Here is an 11040-nt window from a genome sequence, read left to right as displayed (position 1 = left end):
GGCATGTTACACTACGTATAAAATAGTATAAAGGTCAAAGGAATACCTCCAAGCAAAGTCCAAGTCCTCTCCATGCAGCAACGTCCACCAAATGAAGCAAAACGATGGAATAAATTCATGTCATCCTAAAGATATCATATTGGCCTTCTAGTCAACATAAAAGGAGGGACAACCCTCTATATATAGAGGTTTTCCACTCCACTATAACGTCAAGCAACTCTCATATGAAATCAACGAAGTATATAAGCAAAGAAGAAGCAGAAAAGGGACAAGTTTAAGGGTCTCCTAGTGCAGCGAAGGAAGGAGAAGAAAAAGCGAAGTTCGGGGACTGTTTCTAGGGAAAGAAAAAGTCACATGTGTGAAGTTAAAGAGGATAGTTTGCAGGCATAAAAACAGTGATATCACAGTTCAAAATTCATTAGTGTTTGGGCTAAATATTAGGCCTACAAGGCCTCCCAAATCTAGCGAAGAAGTCCCTCTCTCTAGCAAAGATAAGAACGAACCTAACTCTCTAAGGGTACCTTCCACACATCGGAAAATTAGGGTTTTTGTTCAGTCACATCAGTTTGCAGACATATCTCAAGTAGAATCTTGTTGAATCCATAAAAGGGTGACTCCACAAGCCAAGAACATCTCTAAAGGGAGAAGAAGAATATTTTATCAAGAAGCTCACATAAGAAAGGTCTATCTCTAGACAAAGATCGAAGAAAGAGGACGAAGTGCTGGAGAGCAAAGTGTCAAAAGGAGGAAGTCCACGTGTCGGGGAACATAGTGCAGCAAAGAGGAAGGACTTGACTTGTGCTTGGAGTACATCCTAGTTAAGGGTCTAGGGTTTGGCAATTGATCAATAAGAAGCTTCAATAAGAGAAACTTACTAAAGGGTTCTCCTCTCAAGAGAATAGAGGTTTTAGCCCTGACAGAGAGCCAAAATCTTGTGTTCTTGTTCTTATGTTTTTGGTATCATTTTGATGAAATACACACACGTGCATTAATAATAAGAAGAAGATTAAGCTAACAAGGAAAAATGAAAAGACTCCACAATTGTTATCAAGTCAAGAAGAATCACACCACATAGAATCTTCCCTAGATTCTTCAACACTAAAGGGGAAACACAACTATGAAGAACCCTTTAGAACATAAGAGAAACCTTGAGTATTTGGTTCATTTAGAGTGGATCTATTGATAAAGATCTATCATGCGAGGCCATAACCCATTGAAGTGGCAGATCAGGCCTTTCCATACCATTACCTAATGAACATCTTCGATATCTGGATGGGAAAGTTCAATAGAGGTAATATCTGCATATTTGTCCACTATAAATAAAGTGAGAATAACATGGGAAGGGGTCGCTTTGCTTAAAGGTTGAGCATGAGTTTGAGGAACAACACCATCGAGAGCCTCTTTATGAACTACGTCTTTGCATGAGAAATCCCGGAAGGAGGAGGGTTTCCCCAAGGAAACCCCTCATAGGCTAAGACTCAACAACATAGTGGCATCCTTACAAATATTATAATGAGACATGGGAGGAGGATCTTCTAATTTCTTACCTTCAAAAAAGAGGATTTGAATAGTGCATGGAATCCCTCATTTGAGCTCAAATGAGAGTTAGGTCCCTTATTAGATGTGTGGATCTCACCCAAAAAAGCAAAGAGTATCAAGACAACATTTTAACTAAGATTTAGAAACAACTCTGGCAGATTGTCTAATGGGGTGGTTTGTGGCCTATAAGTTGTTTCCCTACAAGAACATCCTCTTGATATTCTATATTACTATCTCTTTCAAAAAACTTAGAGGCCTCCAAAGAGCCCCTTGAACTACAAAGACTTACTTATCATCTCTAGTCCAAGCCTACGCAGGGACTTAGAGAGGAAAGAGCAATGGAAGAAGAACATATGAAGGAGGGGCTTTGGGGCACGAGAGGCAGTTGCACCTTTGAGGAAAACTACCTCTAGGTGGCACATCTTTGATAACAGGGAAGGTAGCCATCATTGAAAAATCATAATATTTTATATTAATATCAACTATCATAACTCATTATTATAACTTTTTAACAATTATTTTTTATTTATATAAAATAATGTGCTTAAAATATTTTTAATTTATTAATTATGTAAAATTCCTTTCTGGTTCTATATGTTGTTAGTGAAAAACAACATGGAATAGGAAAGAAATAGCCCTTTGATAATAGTTTGAATTGGGATTTCATTTTGCAAGATAAGGATAATTGCAAGGATTGCCTCAATATAGACATGTTAACTAACGAATTGAAGATAAGTAATCAGTCCTAGGTTAGAGAAAATGTAAGTCATTTACACCTCTTAAGCAATGTTTGAGAACAGTGAATATGAGAGATTAGTGAATCCATCTTTAACTTTATAATGATTGAAACTAGAATAGAATATGAAGCATGGAAAGTCTTGTTCTTCCCTTCAATATTCTTAGATTTTGTAATCTTGTGATACCTTTTTAGGGATATTGGAGTGATCAACTTCTTTGTATCATAGAGTATCTTACACAAAAGGATCCACACAACCATAGAATTTGATATTCCATTACATATTCTCTTGAAAGTGTATCTAATTGGTACCAACAAGCCTCTAACTCAATAAAATTGATTGTGATATTCAACTTAAAAGTAGAAAATGAAGTCTTTACATTGACAACATACAACAAAATATGAAGATGCCACAAACAAATGTTTAATACGCCTTACCTAAGCAAGGTCATGATGTTATTTAGCATAAATGTTTTCCCCTACAATTAATGTTGTAATGTACAAATGGTTGGCACAGAGACCGTTGTAATGTTTAACATTTTGACTTAGTCAAAATAAAATACAATAAATGATGTTATTTAGCATAAATGTTTGCCCCTACAATTAATGTTGTAATGTACAAATGATTGCCACATAGGCTCATTGTAATGTTTAATGACTAGGTCAAAATAAAATAAAATACATAAAATTCCGTCACCCATAGTTTTTTTCCCATGGTATTCTTAACCCATGGTATTCTTCTCTAATATGGCCTATATAAAGACCAGCCTACATCGATTTAACCATGTATTTTCCAGGGTGGAGGGGAGAAAAATTGATCCCTCTAGACAGGAGTTGCAATTTAGCTAAAAATAGTTTCTATACTTCGTATTTTCTCTGATTAAATTTTGATTTTTATTTGGGTTAAAAATTGTGTTGGTTCCTTATTCTAGTTCTTATTTGAGGTTTTTTTATTCAACTATTTGATTGGGTTTCATCTATTTCTCATTGATTCAAAGTATTGCTTTAAAGTTAAATTCTTTTATTGAATAAAAACACATTTTATGCATTTTTCTCATAGTTACCTAAGAAACATATATTATTAAACCTAATATGTAATATATGTATTTGGTTAAGATAGAAAAAAATATTTTATTTTCCAATTTTCTTTGTAACAGGAACTAAGCATTTTCACTTTTTAAAACCTACTCAACTTATTTTCTGTTTGGTTCAAAAATACTTATTTATTGTTAGGAAAAGGAAATATGTTATACTTAGCCAAATAAAGGGAAAATGACCTATGCTGTAAGTTCTTAGGATGAACCTAAGAGGAACGAGCCCAACATTGAAATTCTTGAAATATGGGGCGTTTCTTTCTTCACTCTAATTTCAAGGGTCCTTAAGGGTGCTCTGACTTTTATATGGCTAATTAATGCTTGAAAGTTGTGAACAGATAATTTGGTATTATATTCGTGAAATGATTATAGTTAGCTTGCATGCGGTTAAGATATAATATAAAGTTGAACCCATGATGCTGCATACACATATGAATTGTTAATGCAAGTTTTGAAAATAATAATTTTTTTTCCTGCCTCATTGTTTAGAATTTTTAATAAGAAATTGGAATGAATAATTTATACATTATAATAATATCATAGTATTGAATTATAAATTCAAACGGTAAATATTTAATAAAATATTTTATATTCCTGTTGATTAATATAATTTATTATTTAATAATATATTTTATGTTACTGTTAATTAATATAATTTCTTATTATAATTGTCGTTATAGTATATATTTATATGTATATTAATGTTAAAAAACAATAGTTATTTATAGCTAATAATAATATAATAAGTATAAAACAATATTACTATATTATTTATTCGAGATGGAAGGAAAACCTTGTTTTGAATTAGTTTTTTATTATTCTCAAAAATATTAATCTAAATATTTATAATTATATCTTTATTTAAAATATAAAGTCAATTTTTGTTTATCAGTTTTGAATAAAAATATAGTGTTTTTTTAAGGCACTTCTTAATGTGAAGTCACCAGTTTAATTCCCAACATCTATAGGGGTTATATATTGGACATGATGAAGATGTAGTCCTGCCAAGCTTTTATATATATATTTTAATTATTTCATAAAATTAATTGACATATTTAATTGTAACATCAATTAATGAGAAAAGCTATAATAATAATTTAGTTGTCAAATAGTTAATGGGGAAGCCTATCAATGGTAGCTCTCTATGAATGTAGGCTCCTAGGCCACATGGAATTATGGTTGGTGGTCCTTAATGAGGGAGGCTTTCACTCCTAAGGGATGTGGATGGGTTTTGTGCCCTTACAGAGGAAGAAGAGCCCTTAGCCAAGAAGTAGTAGTTTTTCTTGGCTAATACCTCATCTTACTTAGAGTTAAGCAAATAGGTCAACTACACAAAAAACTAAGAGAGAGTAGGGACCAATAGCATGTAATTCCACATGGAGTGATTTTTCTTGAATAACACTGACAAATTAGCCTACATTCCTAGATAACAACCAATGATGAGTGTCCACACTTAAAGTGAGATATAATGTTTAGAAAAATATACATATAACTATACTTTATAATTTTCATATTAATTATCCTATAATTAATATTATAATAATAACTTAATTATACATTAATTATTATTATAATATATTCTTGTTAAACTATATTATAATATAATACCAAGGGATCCCTCTCATTAAAACCCTATATTGTGGAGAGGTCATAGGTTAAATTCTTTGGAATCTAGAGTCTATGGTTGAAATTTACAAGAAGTGTTGCCTTGTACAACTACTTTTGGGACATACCAAAATCTCCTTGTACAGTAGACCATATACAAAACAAAAAGGTATTATGATATCATAAAATGATTTTTTGTAAAAAATAATGTGATTTTTAATTTAGATTGTTAAACTTTTGGGTGGATAATTCACCCATCATTACTCATGACGGATTGAGTGCCCACTAAATTTAAAAAACAACAACAACAACAAATAAAAACAAAATTTAAAAAAAAAATTCTTATGAAAAAAAAAAACCTTTTTAAAAAATTCATTTGAAACTAAGCGTAAGATTATATTATAATGGATTTTATATTAGTACTTATTAACTTAATTCATTTTAATTTCCAAATAATAAGTAACTATTAAAATAATATGTTAATAAATATTATTATTAATTCATTAATTATGTAAAATTTGTTTGTTGTTTATGCAAAATTTTCCAAAAGATCAATGAATAGGTAAAAGATAGATCTTTTGTAATAGTTTGAATTAGGATTTTGTTTTGTAAGGTATGGATAATTGCAACGGTTGACTATAATAAGCATGTTCATCAATAAATTGAAGATAAGTAATCATTTATAGTTCATACAAAAAGTAAAAGTAAAAAAAAAAAAAAACTTTTTGTAACACTACAATTGAAGTTGAGGGGATTTTCCAAACAAGGTAATCTTCCATTTCCATGGTGGCCACTCTATTCAAACTCTAAAGACAAGTTCAAGACTAAGGATAGTTATTATAAAGCTGCAAAAAGACAATAACAAATATAAAAATCGCAAAAAAAGTTTGTTTGTAATAATGTAGTGGAAATTGAGAGGAATTTTCTTACAATGAAAATTTTCCATTGTAAGAAAAATTCCTCTCAACTTAGATTGCATGTTACAGAGAGACTTTTTTTGCAATTTTTGTATTTCTTCTTGTCATTTTGGAGCTTTATAGTAACCATCCTTAGTATTGAACTTGTCATTGGAGTTTCAATAGAATAGCCACCATGGAAATGGAAGATTATCTAGTACGAAAATTCCTCTCAACTTTCATCACATTGTATGTTACAAAATGTTACACAAAGTGATTCCAACAATCATAGAATTTGTTATTCCATTACTGATTCTCTTTGAAGTGTATCTAATTGGTACTTATTCTCTTGGAAGTGTATCTAATTGGTTGTGATATTCAACTTGAAGATAGAAAACAAAGTCTCTCTATTGATAACACCCCAAATTATGAAGATGCAACAAACAAAGATTTAAACCTCCTTAGTGAAGTGAACCTATCCATAATAAAGGAGCTCATGATGTTATTGAGTAGAAACGGTTGTATGCACACCTAGGTTTGATTGAATTTATTGTTCCTCTACTTATAAAGTAGGTTGAAAATTATTTATTCTAGCAAAAATATTATATGTCAATTTGAAGTAGCAAGTTAGGTAGAAATAGGTTATATATTTTTAATTGTAACATTAAAGCCACATTTCCTTGATACAAATTATTTTAGGATTAGTATCTTAAATTTAACTATTAAATTGTCTCTTTCTTCCAAATGACACGAAATGGAGTTAGAAATTGACTAATCCATAAAGTATTTTATCACATACATAATATCATATTATCAAACAATAAATATGCTTGGATCCATCTTAACTTTGGATCTACCAAGAACTTTGCATCTCAATTAAGATGGATCTAGGCTTGTTTAATTATTAATTATAATTATAATATATTATTAATTTTTATTTTTATTTTTTTTGGACCAAATCAAAATGGTGAATAATACATTATATTACAACATACTTACCATGCAATGTAGGAGAGTGTAGAGTAATAAAAATGGTTGAAAAAAAATATATAGATTATTATTTTCAATGTTTTTTTAATGAAAGAAACCCACTTATAATATAGTTATAAAAATTCAAAAAAAATGTATTTAAGTCATTTGATTTTATGTTAAAATAAAATGTCAATCTAAATTAATATTATGTCTATTTTATTAATACTTTAAAGAACAAATCAAACATTATATATATTTTTATGATAATGTAAGGTCTTAGCCACAAACTGTCAAATTTCTTGTGATTTCTTGGTTTCTCATTCCTGCGATCCCAAAGCAGCACCATATCTCCAACCTGTAAAGATCTAGCTCGAGAAGATTTATCAAAACTTTTCTTAACATTAGATTGATTTTTACACATTATCAAAAGCTTTTCTTTGAGTTTCATCTCACTCCACAATTTGATCAATTCTATTTTGGGCAGCGTCTTTATCAGTGGAAAAATGTTGGAGGAGTTGATAAGCTGACAATTTAAGGTGCACTGGTAGAGTTACATGCAAACCATAAACCAATTCAAAGGGACTTTTACCAGTAGCTTTTTTCTTTGTAATCCTATCTGCCCATAATGCATACTTGATAATGGTTATAATATTTTTATTACTTGATTCCGCAAGGCCATTACCTTGAGGGTAGTAATTTGATAAATGAGATAAAACAATGCCATACTTAAAGCAAAAAGATGAAAACTCTGCAGAACTAAAAGCTTTGGCATTGTCAGTGGTAATATTCGCTAGGACACCAAATCTAATAATGATTTGATTTTCAATGAAATCCATAATAACATTTTCAGTGGTATTCTTAGCAAGAATGGCTTCTACCCATTTAGTGAAATAATCAGTACCAGTTAAAATCCATGAGTAGTCATTGCTATAATTTTCATGAAATTTCTCAATGAAATCCAAACCCCAACGCTGAAAAGGTGCCTCAACAACCACAAGTTGTAAGGGCAGGGCAACTAGATTTTGTTTCCCAATGAATAGTTGACAAGCTTCGCAACTCCTAACAAACTTATGCACATCAGAAAAGATTGAACGCTAGTAATAACAAACACTAAGAATTTTGTGGGAAATCGTTCTTGCAACATAATGACCACCACAAAATCCTGTATGAAACTCGGAAATTAGCTTTTTGGACTCAATTTCATCAACACACCTAAGTACAATACCTTTAGGATCTTTCCATCCGAGGCCATCCTTCATAAGGCAATACTTAGCTTCTTTCAATCTAAGAGTCATTCCCTTATGAGTGACTAAATGGTCAGGGCATGTAAGATTTAACAAATAATAAATGATGTCCTTGTACCAATCATGCTCTTCTAATCTTGCAACTCAAGTGAAGATGAATAATTAAAAAAACTAAACCAAGAACTTTTTCATTACCTTCAGAAAATCCTTGACCTTTGACCAACTTAGTGGGTCTAGTCTCCAAGTCATACTCTTGGATCTTAGTAACCCACCTAGCAAGAGTTCCTAAGCAATCAGTTTGAGTTAATATATATTTAACAACAAAATGTGGGACAAAAGCAATGATTTTAGAATAAACCACATAAGTCCTAAAAAGCGTAAGACACTTGACCAAGGAATATGCTTGTTTTTTCATGGTAGTATAATTTAAAACAAAAGTTTGAAGCGCTCTACTCATAAAAGCAATAGGTTGCTTGTGACCTTCCTTATTCTTTTGTAACAAGACACCAGCAATTGTATCCTCTGAAGCAAAATAAAAAACCAAGAAATCTCTTGCATAATTTAGGCTAGCTAGAACGGGAGTTTTCACAATAGCACCCTAAATTTCCTGAAAAGCCTTTTTACCATCTTCTTTCCATAAAAATTTAACATCTTTCTTCGAAAGACTTTGAATAGGCTTACCTATTTCTGCATAGTTTGGAATAAATCTCCTAAGAAAGTTTGTCTTTCCTAGGAAAGATTGAAGGGATTTGAGATTATGAGGGAGACGAATCTTTTGGATTGCTTCAACCCTTTCAGGGTCTATCTTGATCCCATCTTTGGAGATGATGTGACCAAGCAACTTCCCTTCAGTTACTCCAAATACAGATCTAGTAGGGTTCAAGGAGATTCCGAATTCTCTACATTTGTCAAAAACTTGTCTGAGATGACCTATATGACTGATACCATCTTTGGAAAAAACCGTAAGATCATCTTGATATATTTCAATGATTTTACCAATTAAACCTTAAAAGCGTAGTCCATAGCCCTTTGAAAAGTAGCCCTGGCATTAGTTAATCCAAAAGGCATTATAGTGTATTCGAATGTTCCCAATGGTGTAGTGAAAGTAGTTTTGTTTTGATCCTCCTTCTTAACCCATGATTATATCCAGAAAATCCATCCAGCAATGACATCATTCTTGAACCCATTACTCTTTGCAACAGTCTCCATGTTTGGAAAAGGGTAGTTATGTTTTTTGCATGCTAGATTAAGGTTTCTAAAATCGACACAAAGTCTGATTGTTCCATTCTTCTTTCTAACAATCACCAAGGTAGAACACCATGTTGAATACCTAGGCTGAGCAATAATACCAACTGCAAACATCTTTGAAAGCTCCTTCTGAACTAAGGGGACCAACTAAGGATTTATTTGGCTAAGCTTTTAACGAAAGGGTTTAGCATTTTCATCTTTCAAAGGGATAGTGTGTTTCATGACATCTTCCCTATAACCTTTTAACTCATCATAAGAAAATGCTAAAACAGCTCGATATTCATGCAGTAAATTAGTCAGCTTTTTCCGCTCTTCATCACTAATACCCTTACCAATTTTCACAATTTTAGGTCATTAGAGGTACCAATATTTACTTCAATGAATTCCCCTGTATCCATCTTATTTTCTTCTTTCTTCTTTGTGGCATCATGCCTATCAAAGAGGCGCTCCAAAGAAACTTGACTCTTGGGAGTAGGGATTTGCTACATCATCATTCATATTACCATCATAGCCAAATTCAAAATCCTCAAATTCTTCTAACTTATTAAGAAATCGAATAACTTGACTATCATCATTGAATACCTGCCAACGCTCAACATTATCTGAAATTGAAGGCCTAAAAATGACTTCCATCTTAATTTTATCCTTTATCAACTCATCTGATAGTTGTAAAGTAGATGTTACAACAGCATGCTCATAAGCCTGACTATTCTCTTCTCGAGGGACAATCTAAAGATCAATGGCATCATAAAAGTTCTATAGTGTCCCAAACAACATTTCGATATCTTTTAAGTAGGTCATTCTTACATGTGAATCTATTCTTGACTTGCATAATGCCTAAATCTGAATCTCCCTTGATATTAAGAGATCTAACCTTCAACTCCTTGCTAATTCAAGACCCAACAATAATGTTAAGAAATGGAAACAAGAAATTCCAGTTTAATTTGTCCTTGAATTAAAATCGAATTATATTCTCATAGCAAGTTGTAAATAGTTAATTAAGTTTAATTAACTTAATTAGCTTAGGAATTTCGAGTTGGAAATATTTATGTAGTCATGTATATGTTCTCCCTAAGTTTTAGGGGTCTAATATGAGTTTAAATTGAGTTGGAAATTAAATCACTCAGTTTACTGAGTCAAGTTTAGTGAAATTAGTTCTAAATTGTTTTTGGAACTAATAAAGGACTGATAGTCAGTTGGTGCACTAATCCATCCACTAGTGCTACTCCAGTTAATTGAAGATTCCCTCATGAGAAACTCATGCATGTCAGTTTAGAGAAAAACCCAGTTGAGACTAGAGTGCAGGGACAATACACTATTAGTTATATTACTTCCTGGAGTGTAAATATCATGCATGCATCAGAGATTGATCCTATGTTTGGATTGCGCAGTTTTAGAAGCATGAGTTCCCTTTAAATACGGGTTATTCATCCTAGGAATGATGTAAGAGATCAGGGGCTTGGAGAGTTGTTGAATAGGCTAAGGATTTAGCTTGAGCTAACTTGTGAGCTTAGAGAGTTGAGCATACTTGTGTGGAATTGTTCTAGTGAGAACAAACTTTGTATCTTTACTCATATTTCTTATATATGCAATACAGATAGCAGGGTTTTGAGCAGTGGCTTTCCCCAAATACATCTTTTGTTATGTGCCATTGATTTGTCTTTTTCTTGTTCATATTGTTTTCATCGATCTATTGGCTTCCGTTG

This window comes from Pinus tabuliformis, chromosome 2_2 (assembly GCF_031772625.1).
Source record: "Pinus tabuliformis cultivar Carrire ecotype Pingquan chromosome 2_2, CPIR1, whole genome shotgun sequence".
NCBI lineage: Eukaryota > Viridiplantae > Streptophyta > Pinopsida > Pinales > Pinaceae > Pinus > Pinus tabuliformis.
Note: the sequence above shows the minus strand (reverse complement) of the source record.